Source organism: Psammomys obesus, unplaced genomic scaffold (genome assembly GCF_907164565.1).
Source record: "Psammomys obesus unplaced genomic scaffold, mPsaObe1.curated_primary_1811, whole genome shotgun sequence".
Taxonomy (NCBI): domain Eukaryota; kingdom Metazoa; phylum Chordata; class Mammalia; order Rodentia; family Muridae; genus Psammomys; species Psammomys obesus.
The window spans coordinates 16010531-16024453 of NW_026596091.1; the positions used below are offsets into that span (position 1 = coordinate 16010531).

Here is a 13923-nt window from a genome sequence, read left to right on the forward strand (position 1 = left end):
GCTTGGAGGTTTCCAGAGATTTTCTTATCCTCTCTCCCATCATGTTCTGATGTATTTGTGGACCTAGCCAAGCTGAAGCAAGTCCCAGATCACTCGGTACTTTTAAAAGATTCTTTTTTCTCCTCCCTGTGGCACAGGCAGTCAGTCACTGACTCTTCCACTCACTGAGCCGAGCCTCTGGACAGAGGAATTAAACCTGGTTCTGCCCATGCTTCCCATTTCTGCTCTGAAGTACAGTGTTCTAACATCTAAGACCACTTCACCAACATCTTTTTTTTTTCTTTACATCTTTCTCTGTTTTTACTGTGACTACTAAACCAGTTTACAAGCAAGGAGCCTACAAAACAATGTTAACCAGTTAAAAACATGTTTTAATAGCCAACTGTAATCTCAGAAGTCCTAACTGAATACAAAAACATTACGTCCTGGATGCTGAAAACAATGGTGCACAAGGCAAATAAATCCTTAGGGAGCCTCCAGTTCAGGAAGAAAAAAAAAAAAAATCAACAAACGTGAAGTCTTGCTTTGCCCTGGGTAGCATAGTTCTGTTGTACAGAGAGCTCTTTTCCAAAGAGCATTGGAACATAATGGTTTCTCTTTGCTGTGAGTTTACGAAGTTGAGGTTGGTCATTTGTTGACCCAACAAATCCTTGGAACAGAGCTCAGGGAAAGCTGATTAAAAGTAAAGTGCGCCCCCCCTGTCTCCTGAGCTGAATGCTTCCATTAAGGTTTGAATATCCTCCTTGTTCCTTTAAGCCGTGGTGAGCAGCCAAGTCATTAACTTTCTGATAGCCTGTCCTCTCCACGCTATCTGTTCCAGATCTGGACCCAGTGACTCAGGTTGCAGAGCTGCCTTGATGGAGACAGGAAGGAGCAAACCTGTTGATTACTAAGTCTGAAAAACCTAGGCAGTCCCCCACCTCCCAAAAATGAAGAAGGAAAACTTTGCAAGGTTACACTTGTCCACTTTTTCAAAGGCCTGACCACTCCTCCATTGTCTTCCTAGCCTGATTTTAAAAAATACAGCCAGCAGCAAAAACGACCTTTTCTGTGCTCGGCACTGTAAGTTTTGATATGTATATAAATTCGTAGAGTCCCCATTACAACCAACACCGTGACAATAAACATTTCTGGCTGGGTGTGATGGTTCACACCTGTAATCCAGCATTCCAAAGATTTAGGCTGGAGCATCACCGGTTTAGGCTGCACACAGTGAGACCATGCCTCAAAACCAAAGCCCCAAACAAGCAACACAAAGCCACCTCTGTGTCTACCCTCTGAACCCTAATTGGGAAACTCACTTCGTTCTGCTGCCCATCTGTACCATCCTGACTTTGAGAGGCGTCTTCTAAGCAGAATCCACCCCATAGCCTGGCTCCTTTCACTCTGCCTAACGACTTTGAGATTCATCCAAGTTTCTGCATGATTCAATAGCTGGTTCTGCACAGCGCTGAAGAGAATTCCATTGTTAAAGATGTTCCACTGTTTGTTTCTCCTTCCCACTTGGAGAACATCTATATTTACGTCGTTTCCTCTTTGGGGTGACTATGAATAGAACCAGTTATAAACATTTATGAACAGTTTTACTTGAGATCTACTTTCAGTAACGTTTGTTTTTCTATGGTAAATATGTAGAAGTGGGCTTGTAGATGTGGTGATAGATAAGTGTTTAACTTTACTTAAAGACTGTGAAGATTTTTTTTCTTTAGTGACTTGATGTTTTACCTTCCCACCAACCAAGCACTAGCGTTCTAGACATTGAATCACTACCAACTATTTGATATTTTAGTATTTTTTATTTTTACCACTCCTACAGATGCCTTGATTTTAATTTACCTTTCCTTAAGGGCTAGTGAGATTGTGTATCTTTCATGAGCTATGTTCCATTTACACATACCCTTATTTAGTCCATTTTATAATTTGATTGCTCCTCACTCTTCAAACTTGCTGGATCTTCACACATGCTCAATAGAAATCTTTCATTGAAATGTGATTTTGTAAATATTTTCTCCCAATATCAAGCTTTCTTTTCATGCTCTAAAATGTCTTTTGATTGGCAAGCTTTTTATTTGAGGAAACCTATAAATTTCTTCTCTAATGGTTCAAGCTTTTACTCTTTAAATTTTTTCTCCTTTGTGTATGTCATACGCATGCCTGTTTGCATGTGTGCAGGCTCATTTGAATATGTGCATGCATGTGGAGGCCTTAAGTTGATTTTTAGTGTCTTCCTTGATTGCTCTTTACATTATTGATTGTGGCTGCATATCTCTTTAGACCCAGAGCTCATGCACTCATCTAGTCTAGCTAGCCACCTTGCCCAGGGACCCACTATTTCTTCCATGGAGTGCTGAGGTTACAAGGGGTTGCATTTCAGTGGATGCTGGAGAGCTGAAGAAGCACAGATTTCTCACTCAAGTCATGAAGATTTTTATCTTGTTTTCTTCTAAAGGTATTATGGGTATGTGTGAAATATACTTTTGTTTGTTCAATTTGCTTTTATCTTGAGAGAGAATCTCACAATGTATGGCAAGTGGGCCTGGAAATTGTGATCCTCCTGCCTCAGCCTTCCAAGTGCTGCGATTACAGGACTACACTGTGTCCACACATAAGTGTACACTTTGCAATTGTGTTTATAATCTATTTTTCAGATGGATAATATATATAGTGGATTATATTGGCTGATATTCTATGTTGCTCAATGTAGTCACAGGATTAATTCCACTTGGTGTGTGAACTGGTTAGGTTTTGGTTTGTTTGATGGATTCTTGTGGAGGGGTGTTTTAGTCTCAACTTGACACTGGCTAGAATTAGTTATCTGAGGAGAGGGAAACACAGTTGAGAAAAAGCCTTCCATAAGACTGAGGTCAGCTTGTGGCCTTTCCTTAATTGGTGATTAATGGGGTAGGAACCAGCCCATTATGGTTAGTGCCACCCTGGGCAGGTAATACTGGGTGCCGTAAGAAAGCAGGCTGAGCAAACTATGGGGAGGAAGCAGTGAGCAGTGTTCCTCCATCTTCTGCTTTAATTACTTCCTTCAGTTCCTGCCTTGGTTTCCCTCAATGGACTGAGGTCCTGAGTATATAAGCCAAATAAACCTTTTCCTCCCAAGCTGCTTTGCTTATGGTGTTTTTCACAGCAATGGACACCCTGAGTAGAACAGTGTGGTGTATTCTTACTGTACATTGTTGGATTTGATTTTTATAAAGAGTCAAGACATATATTTTCATGATGAAAACATCTATCTGTAGTTTTTTTTTTTTTCCATTGCCTTTAGTTTCCTTACCAAGGTAATGGTGGTCCCTAAAATGGGCTATTGGGCAATATTTTTTCCTCTCTCATTTTCCAGAAAAGAGTTTGTAAAACTGGGTTATCTCTCCTGTGTTACATGTTTGGTAGACTTCACCAGTAAAACTGTCTATAGCTAGAAACTCCCTGTTTTTGTTTTTGGTTTTTTTTTTTTTATTAACTAAGAATTAAATTTTCTTTAAATGTTATAAGACTCTTTCGATTATCTGTCACATCTTAAAAGGATATTGATAGTTTGAGTTTTTCTATAAATTGATATAGTCTTTGGTTATATAAGTGGTCTTTCATAGTATTCCCTTATTATTTTAATATTAAAATTGTTTGCAGCAATATTTCATTTCCTATCTTATGTTGGTAATTGCTGATTTTTTTAGTCTACCATTTATATATGAACTGTTTGTGTTTTATTGACTTCCATCACTCTCCTGTTTGCAGTTTCATCAATTGTAGCTCTGTCGTTTCTTGTTTCTTCATTCTAACTGCTTTGAGCTTATTTCATTGTAATTTTACGTTTAAAAAAAATGGCACTGCTTTATTTCTGCCGGCAGGCAAGGGTTGAGGGGTGTGGTGGGCTCCGTGCAGGTGTGGATGCGGGAGGAGGTGATGACCTGATGGCTGGAAGGGAAATAAGAGGGTTGGCATTCATCTGGGAAGCCTGAGGGAGGACTCCTGGCAAGCTATAGGTAAGCCTCCAATAAGGCTGAGAAACTCTTGGAAACCTAGCTGCCCCTCAGTGTTGAGTTTCAGCTTCTTCATCAAGGACACCAGGCTCCCTCTGATTCTTTGTGAAAGCAGCCATCTCTGTGTTCATGAAGGCAAGAATCTCAGTTTTGGAGAGTTGGCAGCTGTTCCTATTCTTTCCATTCTGCTATTGGAAAACAGCAATCAGGGACTCGATGCATCCCTCAGTCTCTGTAGGCCTGGGCATTTTTGCCAAGTTGAGGAGTGAGGTCGGGCCGCGACTGTGGCTGATGGGGGCTGGGACACAAGTGGCCTCTTTGAGCCTATTTTAATCTTCTTTCTGTAGCTTCTTGAATTAGACCTTTAGATGACTGATTTCAAACTTTTTACTAATATAAATTTGTATTGCTATAAATGTGCTCTAAGTACTGCTCCACCTGAAGCGCAGACACTTCAACCCACAGACGAACTTTCCAGATTTACTTAGAATCAATATTTTATCAGATGAAGAGGAACACAGAAACCTCACTACCACCTCGATTCCTTTTCTTGTCTTGCTTTGTGTAGTTCTCATTTATTACATCTGTATGCACTCAAAATCCCGCTAACTTAAATTATTGCTGTTAATCATCAAGCATATTCAAAACTATAGACAGAAGATTCTTTGAGGTGTCTGCCATGTCCAGTCTCCTTCCTTATGAAATTCTTTCCAGTGTTATTTCACTAGTTTCTCAAGAACTCTCCTCAGCTGTATTTCCTGGGGAGGCCTCCTGACTATGGATTCTCTCAGTTATTCTTGTGTGACAATGTTCTTATTTTTCTTAATTACTGAAAAAATATTTTTTTTGTTTTTTTGTTTCTTTGTTTGTTTGTTTGTTTGTTTTTGAGCAGGGTTTCTCTGTGTAGCCTTGGCTGTCTTAGAACTCACTCTGTAGAACAGGCTGGCCTCGAACTCACAGAGATCCAATCCACCTGCCTCTGCTCCCGAGTGCTGGGATTACAGGTGTGCGCTACCGCACTGGACTCCTGGAGATTACTTTTATTGGTTATAGAAGTCTTGTTTAATGTGTTATTTTTTTTTTCTCATCAGTGTGTTTGAAATGTTTTTTCCTGGCTGGGAGATAGCTTAGTTGGTAAAGTGTTCACTGTGCAAACAGAAGGGCCCCGGCTCTATCCCCAGAGTCCATGTGAGGGAGCCAGGCATGATGCCGTACCCAGTGCTGGTTTTCCCGAGTGGCTCATGATCAGCTGCTTCTTTACATGACACATTTTTCAGGATTATATTCTGGACATTTTCAATCTTTTTAAAAGTTATTTATTATTATTATCATCAGTACCACCACCACCACCACCACCATTATCATTAGTGTGTGTTGTGTGTGTGTGTGTGTGTGTGTGTGTTATGCTTTGTGTGAATGTGAGCATGCGTGTTTGAAGGTCTAAGAACACTTTTTATGAGTCAGTTTTATCCTTCCACCATCGCTTCCTGGAATCACACCCAGGTCATCAGGCTTTCACGGCAAGCACTTTTTGCCACTGAGTCATTCTGCCAGTCTGACTGACCTTTTCAATTTTATGTTATGAAATTGTAGGGTCTTATTTAAACCCTGCAATGTATATTGACAGCTTTGTTTTAACAAGCAATTGATGTTGAATTTACGCGTTCCAACCAGCCAACTCTGATTATGATTCCAATGTCAACCTAAGTTTCAAAATCTGCTGAACCCTATTCAGTTCTATCTTTAGCCAATGTACAGTCAATGATCCTGGCTGTCCAGGGTCCAGGTCATGGTCCTGCTGCTCAGCAATCAATGTCCATGTGATTTAACATCAAATCAAGGGTGAGATCACAAGTTCATGAACAATTTTCAGGAGCAGCGATCCAAACTCCCGGTGTCTCATTTGTTTGGCGCCTCCTGGTTTCCCAGGGGTCCTCTCTTTGGGCTCCTGGTTGAGAAGCTGCGGTTTGCTAGATTTGTCTTGTTTTGCATTTCCTGCAATTATCCCCACATCTTATGCCAATTGGTACGAGAACACAAAGTGAGAAAAGAAGTGGGAGTCTGAATTCTTTTGCTCCCACAGCCACTCCAGCAGACAAGGATGCCTCTCGCAGAGCCTTGGCTCCTAGAGCAGCCACCGGGGTAGAACTTCTTGGGAAAGCAAAGTAAATTAAAGGTAAGAAACAATGTACTGGCCCCCCTGGCCACTCTGAGTACTGGGAGTTCACTCTCCTGTACTTTGGGCTGGACCTGGACCTCCTGAGCCCTGCTTATTTCTCCGTGTTCAGTTCTGGCTCCATGTACCGTTCAGTTCATTCCAGGGAATGCTAAACGGGAGAGGTATTAAATTCATCATTTTGGTTTTCTTTTCTACCTTCCTGCTATTATTTACTTATTCTTTCTATTCTTCTTATTATTTTTAAGGCACAATCTTGTTATATATCTGAGACTGGCCCAGAACTCAGTATGTAACCAAGATTAGACTCAAACTGGCCATGCCCCTGACTTAGTCTCCACAGTTATGGGATTTCAAGAATGTGCCACCATGCCCTGCTTGTTACCAACATTTCAGAGTCAAGTGTCCCACACATTTCTGCCCAGTGCTAGTGCTTTCCTCAGTGGAAGAAAGCGGGGAGTTCGTGTGCATATCCAATACACTAGAGTCTACCCTACCATGAAAAAGAAAGTCCTCTAAGAGCAAAAAGGAGATGCAGTTCTTTAGCCTAGGTTTCCTCTTTAAATGAAAGTTTAGACTTATTACTGCTAAGAAGAGGAAAAATATATGCGTGGGCAGAGAAGGTGGGACTCTCCTGTAACCATATGAGACATTTTAAAGCCAAAAAAGAAGAGAAAGTTTTTTGAGCTTTACTTTTACAGGGCTCTGTTTCACCCAGTACCATCTGTGGGAAAGGAAGTAGGAAGTGAAAGTCAGAAATTAAAATAAGTTGTGGAATCAGTAAAAGACTAAAGAAAGTTTGACTGGGCGAGCTAACACTGACTCGGGAAAGGGAGAAACACAGTTTGCTCGCTGGGAGATTTTGTCCCATCTCCAAGATAGGGTTGGAGGAATTTCCCGTTTCCATTTACCCTGCTCACAGCCCGCCACAAAGAGCAAGACTTGAGTTTGCCTAAGCCTACGCTTGAGACAGAAATAGAATCTTTTTAACTCCTAAAGAGGAGCAAGATAGGACACTCTCAAGGCTTCCTTTCTTGCTTATTTTTGTGGGTTTTGCTGTGTGTTTACGGCCGTCCTTGACATCCCTGCCTTTGAGCCACACCTCATGTGGGTTCTTGCACTTTTGTGTTCACAGGGTTAGGTCACCGTTGAGCCTGACCTCTACACAATGGGCTACTGTGTTAGCAGGCTTCAGTCTGAATGTATTAATTTGGCAGTGGGTGGGGGAGGGTGGGAAGAAGGGATGTGCTTGGGGAAATTTTCAAAGTTCGATTTAAAAAATAATAATTCAAGGCCTCACATAGAGACTCTTTTGAGAATCTCGTTTTCACAAGTCCTTTCCTTTAAGTGTCTTTTTAAAGGACTCCTGACCTATTTCCACTGAGGTGAGAAACACAATTTCTCCCACTCTTCAGGGGCTATGTGCTAAGGAGAGCATTGGTGGGTACAATTTTTAGGACGAAATAAAATATTAATCCCACATGAGAAGCCACATTTACTGTGAAACCAGCACTTTCGCCTGGAGCTGACCCTCACTGAAAACCCAGAGAAATCACCCAGCATGAAGGTGATGCTTGCCCAAGGTTCAAAGTCCCTCCTCTTCAGAGCCTGGCGGGACCCGGAAGTTTGAACTCTGGGACCTGTACTCCGGTCAGCTTAACAGCCCACCAGAGTGCAGGCATCCTAGCATTCAAACATTATCTGCTCTTGTTCTCACCCTGAGCACCAACCTCATCTATTTTAATGACTTAATCACATGGTATCTTTTACCAGACCTGAGAATGCTAATTCATTCATGTCCAGAATGCATTGGACTGCCTGTTTTGGTCAAGGTATTTTTCCACATTTATATACTGGGAATAGAGAAAGAACAAGAGAACTCCCCACCTCGGGGAGACTACATTTGAGTGGAAGAGGCAAAGAGTAAACAGCCTGACAGAAAGACATAATGCAGTGATAGGAGCAGTGAGGCACAAACCAAAGATGATAAATGGAGCGGAGTGGTTTGGGATGAGATGGTGATCTTTAAGTGGAGGCGTTAGTAAAATACAGTGAATCAGGCATGGTGGCTCATGCATTTAATTCCAGCAGTTGGCAAGATGAGACAAGAGGACCTTGAGTTTGAGACCAGCTTCCATTACACCATGACACCTAAAAGAGGCAGTGGGCTCCTCAAAGTGTGAGACCATAGAAAACAGAAAGATAAATCCTTAACAACCAAAAAGAGTTAATCCGGATGGAGTTGATGAGGAAGAAGGGACATGCACAGTATGTGTAGATTGCTGGGTTCCAGTTCCAACTCAAAAAGGAAGCTATCCCGAAGAATTCTGCCCCAGTATTCTTCGAGTATCCAGAAGGAAGGAAAGCCTGTTAGGTATATTTCAAGTGCCAAGAACCTCTACTAAGGACTCAAATGATAAGAGATTTGGCTTGCCCCCAGAAGCCTGAAAACAATTCACTCAACAATTTGCAATAATTAGGAAAGGACAGGTACTGTACAATTACTCATAATTGTGGCCTGGCATGGAACCTGGAAAAATGTCCTTGGACTTATGTTCCTAGGAGAAAATTATTACTATGGTGTTATTGTTATTATGGTGTTGAATCAACTGCTCTTGTCACCGTCCTGGAATACACTAGGACAGAACTGGCTGACCTGCCTTTGTGATGCATTGGGTACTCTTTCTGCTGTTATTTTATTTTTCGAGACAAGATCTTTCTGTGTAGTCCTGGATGACCTGGAACTCACTCTGTAGACTAGGATGGCCTCCAAGTCAGAGATCCACCTGCCTCCAGGATGCTGGGGTTAAAGGCGTGTGCCATCTCACTTGGCTGGGGCCTCTTCTTAAAGTACAATAGACCTTAATCTTGGTTCTCTTCCCTTTACATACTCTCTTCTTTGTTCTACTTATCTGACTTCTTCTAAGCCAAATAAAAATAACCTCTGTTCCTATTGATGTGAAGTTTGCATATATATCCACATACTGATCCTGATCTCTAAACTCATTAATTCTAACCTAACTGCCTCCTTGTTGTCCTCTTCAAAAAGCTGACAGACATCTCAAACTCAGTGGATCCAAACCTCAGTTTCTAGTCTTCCTCATCTGGTCAATGATGGCTTCACCTGTTCAGGATCCGAATCTGGAAATCATGTACTCTTCCTCTCTCTTTCTACAAATCTTATGTGGTCATTTGAATAGAAATGGCGCCCATAGGCACACAGATTTGAATGCTTGGTCACCAGGGAGTGGCACTATTAGGAGGTGTGGTGTGGTTGAAGTAGGTCTTGTTAGAAGAAATGTGTCACTGGGGGTTGACTTTGAGGTTTCAGAAGCCCAAGCCAGGCCCAGTGGCACTCCGTCCTCCTCTTTCCCTCTCTCTTCTTCTCTCTCCCTCATTCTCTCTCTCTCTCTCTCTCTCTCTCTCTCTCTCTCTTTCTCTCTCTCTCTCGCTGCTGCTTGCAGAACTTGAAGTAGAATTCTCGGCTACCTCTCCAGCACCATATCTGCCTGTATCCTGCCATGATTCCTACAATGCTGATAATGAACTAAACCGCTGAACTGTAAGTTAACCCCTGTTAAATGCTTTCCTTTGTAAAAGCTGCCTTGTTCATGGTTCTCTGTGCAGCTATAGAACACCAACCTAAGATAGCTCATATGTGACCCCTCAGCAAATATCACTGGCTCAGTCGTAAAGATTTCCTCACTTTATTGTTGGTACATTTCCTGGCACCAGTCTGCTCTCCACCACCGCCTTTCTTACACGAATTATAAAGACAGCCTCCTTAGGGTTGGAGAGATGGTTCACCAGTTAAGGGTACTTGCTGCTCTTGCAAAGGAACTGGTTAAAATTCTCAGCACCCACAAGATGGCTCATAACCATCTGTAGCAACAGTGCCAAGGGATCTGATGGTCTTTTCTAGCCTCTGTGGGCAACAGGCACAAACATGGTATACATACATACATTCAGGCAAAATACCCATAAACATAGAATAAATTTTAGATCTTGAAAAAGAATAAAAATAGCCTCTTATCTGAACTGTCTTCTGCAGTCTGTTTACAAAAATTCTGCCACATGCCTTGAATGCTTATCCTTTGCTCAGATTCCTGCCATGGTGCCTATATTGGTTATTTTTCTTATTGCTTTGACCAAATGCCTGACAAAAAGCTACTTTAAAAAAAGGAGGATTTATTTCGGTTTATAGTTTAAGAAGAGTTGCACTGTATCCTAGCACGGCAGGGATGGCAGCAGAAACAAGTGGTCACAGTGACTCAGCGGTCAGGAAGCAGAGAGTGGACAGGAAGTGAGGCCACACTGTAAGACTTCAATGCCCCACACTAGTGACCCACTTCCTTCAACAAAGCTCCAGCTCCTAAAGGTCCCATCACTGCTGAAACAGCGCCACCAACTGGAGAGCAAGTGTCCAAACATCTGAGTCCATGGGGGGACATTTCACATCCAGACCACAAAACTGTCCCAGTTGAAAATAAAAAAAATAATAATAATAATAAAGAAATCCTGTAACAGTCTCCAACTGTCTTCCCCTCTATTGAGTGTCTGGCCTCATATCAGTTCCACTCTCAGTATTGACTTACACCAACTATACTGGCCCATTTGCCTTAAGCTGTCTCCTGCCTTCCCATTTCTCCTTCCCTGGCTATGCACGTGGTTGATTTATTCTCCATCTTATCTTTGTTTAAGGACCACTTTCCAGGTCACACCTACCTAAACATCCTATTCAAAACTGCAATCTTCCCCTCACCAAATACCCTGCATCTCTGTTAGCTGCTTAATTTTCTTGAGTAGCCCTTATTCTCTTCGAACATACCTTGTGATTTGTTTGTTGATTGCTGTTAATTGACAGTCTCAAGGGATGGGGTCCACAGGATGAGGAGTTCTGTCTGAATTGCTCACTCACAGAATCTCAAGTGTCTAGATGACTGTCTGCCATGCAGTAGGTACTTGGTGAATAATTGTTCTGTGAATGGGTTGGTTGTTTCTATAATCATCCTCCTGCTGTATAGTTAGACAGTGTTTAAAGCAATTCCTTGTGTTCTAGCCATTCAATAAATAGCTCTGGCAGACTGGCAATTCAGCTGAAAGAATGCACTACATTGTGCAGTATTCCATGGACTTTTCTCATCCAATTCCTATTTCATGGAAGCATTTAAAGGAAGATCATCTTACTAGAATACACCTCATTTTGTCCTATGGAATATATATATATATATATATATATATTGCAAATACACAACTTGTTGTAATTTCACAAAAATAAAGTCACTCCTGTAACTTCTCAGGGGGAAAAATATATTGCTAACTCCTGGTGCCTCCTCTTGCTTCATTTCCTGACCTCTAGTTTCACAAATGAGGCACATTTTCTTGTATTCCTATTAGGTATCGAATGGTTTCATTAATGTTTGCATGAAGCCAGCCTTATAAAAAGTGTGAACTTTCCCATCTTACTAAGAAATAAAAGAACAAAAGTTTTGTTTTAAAATTTTATCTTCATGGTTTATATATATTATATATAAATATTTCTTATATATGTGTGTGTGCTGCCTGAGTGTCTACATTTGTACCACATATGTCCAGTGTTTGCAGATACTAGAAGACTACAAAGGAAGACTAGAAACTGAGGTTTGGATCCACCGAGTTTGAGATGTCTGTCAGCTTTTTGAAGAGGACAACAAGGAGGCAGTTAGGTTAGAATTAATGAGCTTAGAGATCAGGATCAGTATGTGGATATATATGCAAACTTCACATCAATAGGAACAGAGGTTATTTTTATTTGACTTAGAAAAAGTCTGATAAAGTAGGACAAAGAAGAGAGTATGTAAAGGGAAGAGAACCAAGGATATTTTATCTTCTTGAACTGATGGGGTTACTACTTGCGAGCCACTGTTTGGGTGCTGTGAACTAAACTTGGGTCTTCTGCAAGAACAGCAAATGTTCTTAACTGGTAAGCTATCTCTCCAGCCCCAAAGAACTTGTATTTTTTTTAAAAGACTAATGTGTGTGTGTGTGTGTGTGTGTGTGTGTGTGTGTGTGTGTGTGTGCGCGCGCATGTCTGAAGAGGATGGATGAGGACATTGGATCCTCCGGAACTGGCTCATGGGTGGGTATGAGAGGCCTGCTATGGGTGCTGAGAACCAAACTCAGGTCCTCTTGAAGAGCAGAAAGTGCTCTTAACCACTGAGCCATCTCTCCAGCCCCTCTGAAATTTTTAATTTTTTCTTTATTGTTATTATTAATTACAATTTATTCACTTTGTATCCTGGCTGTAGCCCCCTCCCTCATCACTTCCCAGCCCCACCCTCCCTCTCTCTTTCCTCCCATGCTCCTCCTCTAGTCCACTGATGGGGGAGGTCCTCCTCCCCTACTATCTGAACCTAGTCTATCAGGTTTCATCAGGGCTGGCTGTATCCTCTTTGTCTGTAGCCTAGTTAGGCCACCTTGCCAGGAGGAGGTGATCAAAGAGCTGGCCACTGAGTCCCTGTCAAAGATAGCCCCTGTTGCCCTTACTATGGAACCCTAGCAGGCCTTGGGCTACATCTGAGCAGGGCTCTAGGTCCTCTCCATGCATTAAAAACAAGGAAATAATGAAATTTGCAGGCAAATGGCTGGAACTACAAAAGATCATCCTGAGTGAGGTATCCCAGAAGCATTTAAGACACATGATATATACTCATTTATAGGTGGATATTAGAAATATAACATAGGATAAACATAAGGAAATCTACAGTCCTAAAGAAGCTAAACAACAAGGAGGACCCTAGGGAAGAGGCTCAATCCTCACTAAGATGGGCAAACAGGATAGACATCAGGAGTAGAATATAGGGAACAGGACAGGAGCCTTCCACAAGGGGCCTCTGAAAGACTCTACCCAGCAGTGTATCAAAGATAATGCTGAGACTCATAGCCAAACTTTGGCCAGAATACAGGGAATCTTATGGAATAAAGGGGTGATAGAAAGACCTGGAGAGGACAAGAGTTCCACAAGGAGACCAACAGAGCCAAAAAAAATCTGGGGGCCTTGCAGAGACTGATGAATCAACCGAGAGGGGGAAAAATATTAAGACAAAGAAATTTATCAAAAGCTCACAGTGAAAAGCAGGCTTCCTGGTGGGGAGGGGGGCTGGAAGATGGGTTGGTTAGTAGAATGCTTTCTACACAGGCATGAGGAGCCGAGTTCTGGTCCAAGCACCCACATAAAAACAGGGGCATGCTGGTGTGTGGTTGTGATCCCAGGCCGGTGGTACAGAGTGGAGTTGGGGAGGGCCAAAGACAGGAAGTCTCTTGCTAGATAGCTGGCCTACCCTACTGGGTAAGCTCTAGGCTTTGTGATAGATCCTGTCCCAAAATACAAGGCAGCTGGCTTCCAAGAACGATACCCACTGTTGACCTTACATGCATGTCCACCTGCATGTGCATGTAGCCACACACACACACACACACACACACACACACACACACAACCACAAATGTTAAACACTTCCTAGCAAAAATCGGTTAGGCCCAGATTTCAGACCTCTGGTTTATTTAACAAACACTGTAAGATATATTATATATCTGAAATAGGTCAAATAGGCTAAGATAAACTCTCATTGCCTTGTTGGCATGTGACGTGGAAGCTGTTGTGTTTGTTGGGATTTTTCTCACAGCTAAAAGGCTTGCTAAGGAGTCATTTTGGTTTAACGTAAGGGTAAGGAACCACACACGTGTGGGTGAGCTGCTCTTCCGCCTCCTCTCACCTTTCCA

The 13923-nt window shown here is 42.1% G+C and overlaps 1 protein-coding gene across 1 annotated transcript in view; it reads left to right on the forward strand.

Annotated features, from left to right (window-relative positions):
- Window positions 1-5868: 5868 nt before the first annotated feature.
- The window catches only part of Poc1b (POC1 centriolar protein B), a 134181-nt gene continuing 126126 nt past the window's right edge, over window positions 5869-13923 (forward strand). The window contains exon 1 of the mRNA XM_055627775.1: window positions 5869-6162. The gene's annotated coding sequence lies outside the window, so the exon portion shown is untranslated. The remainder of the gene's footprint in view (window positions 6163-13923) is intronic.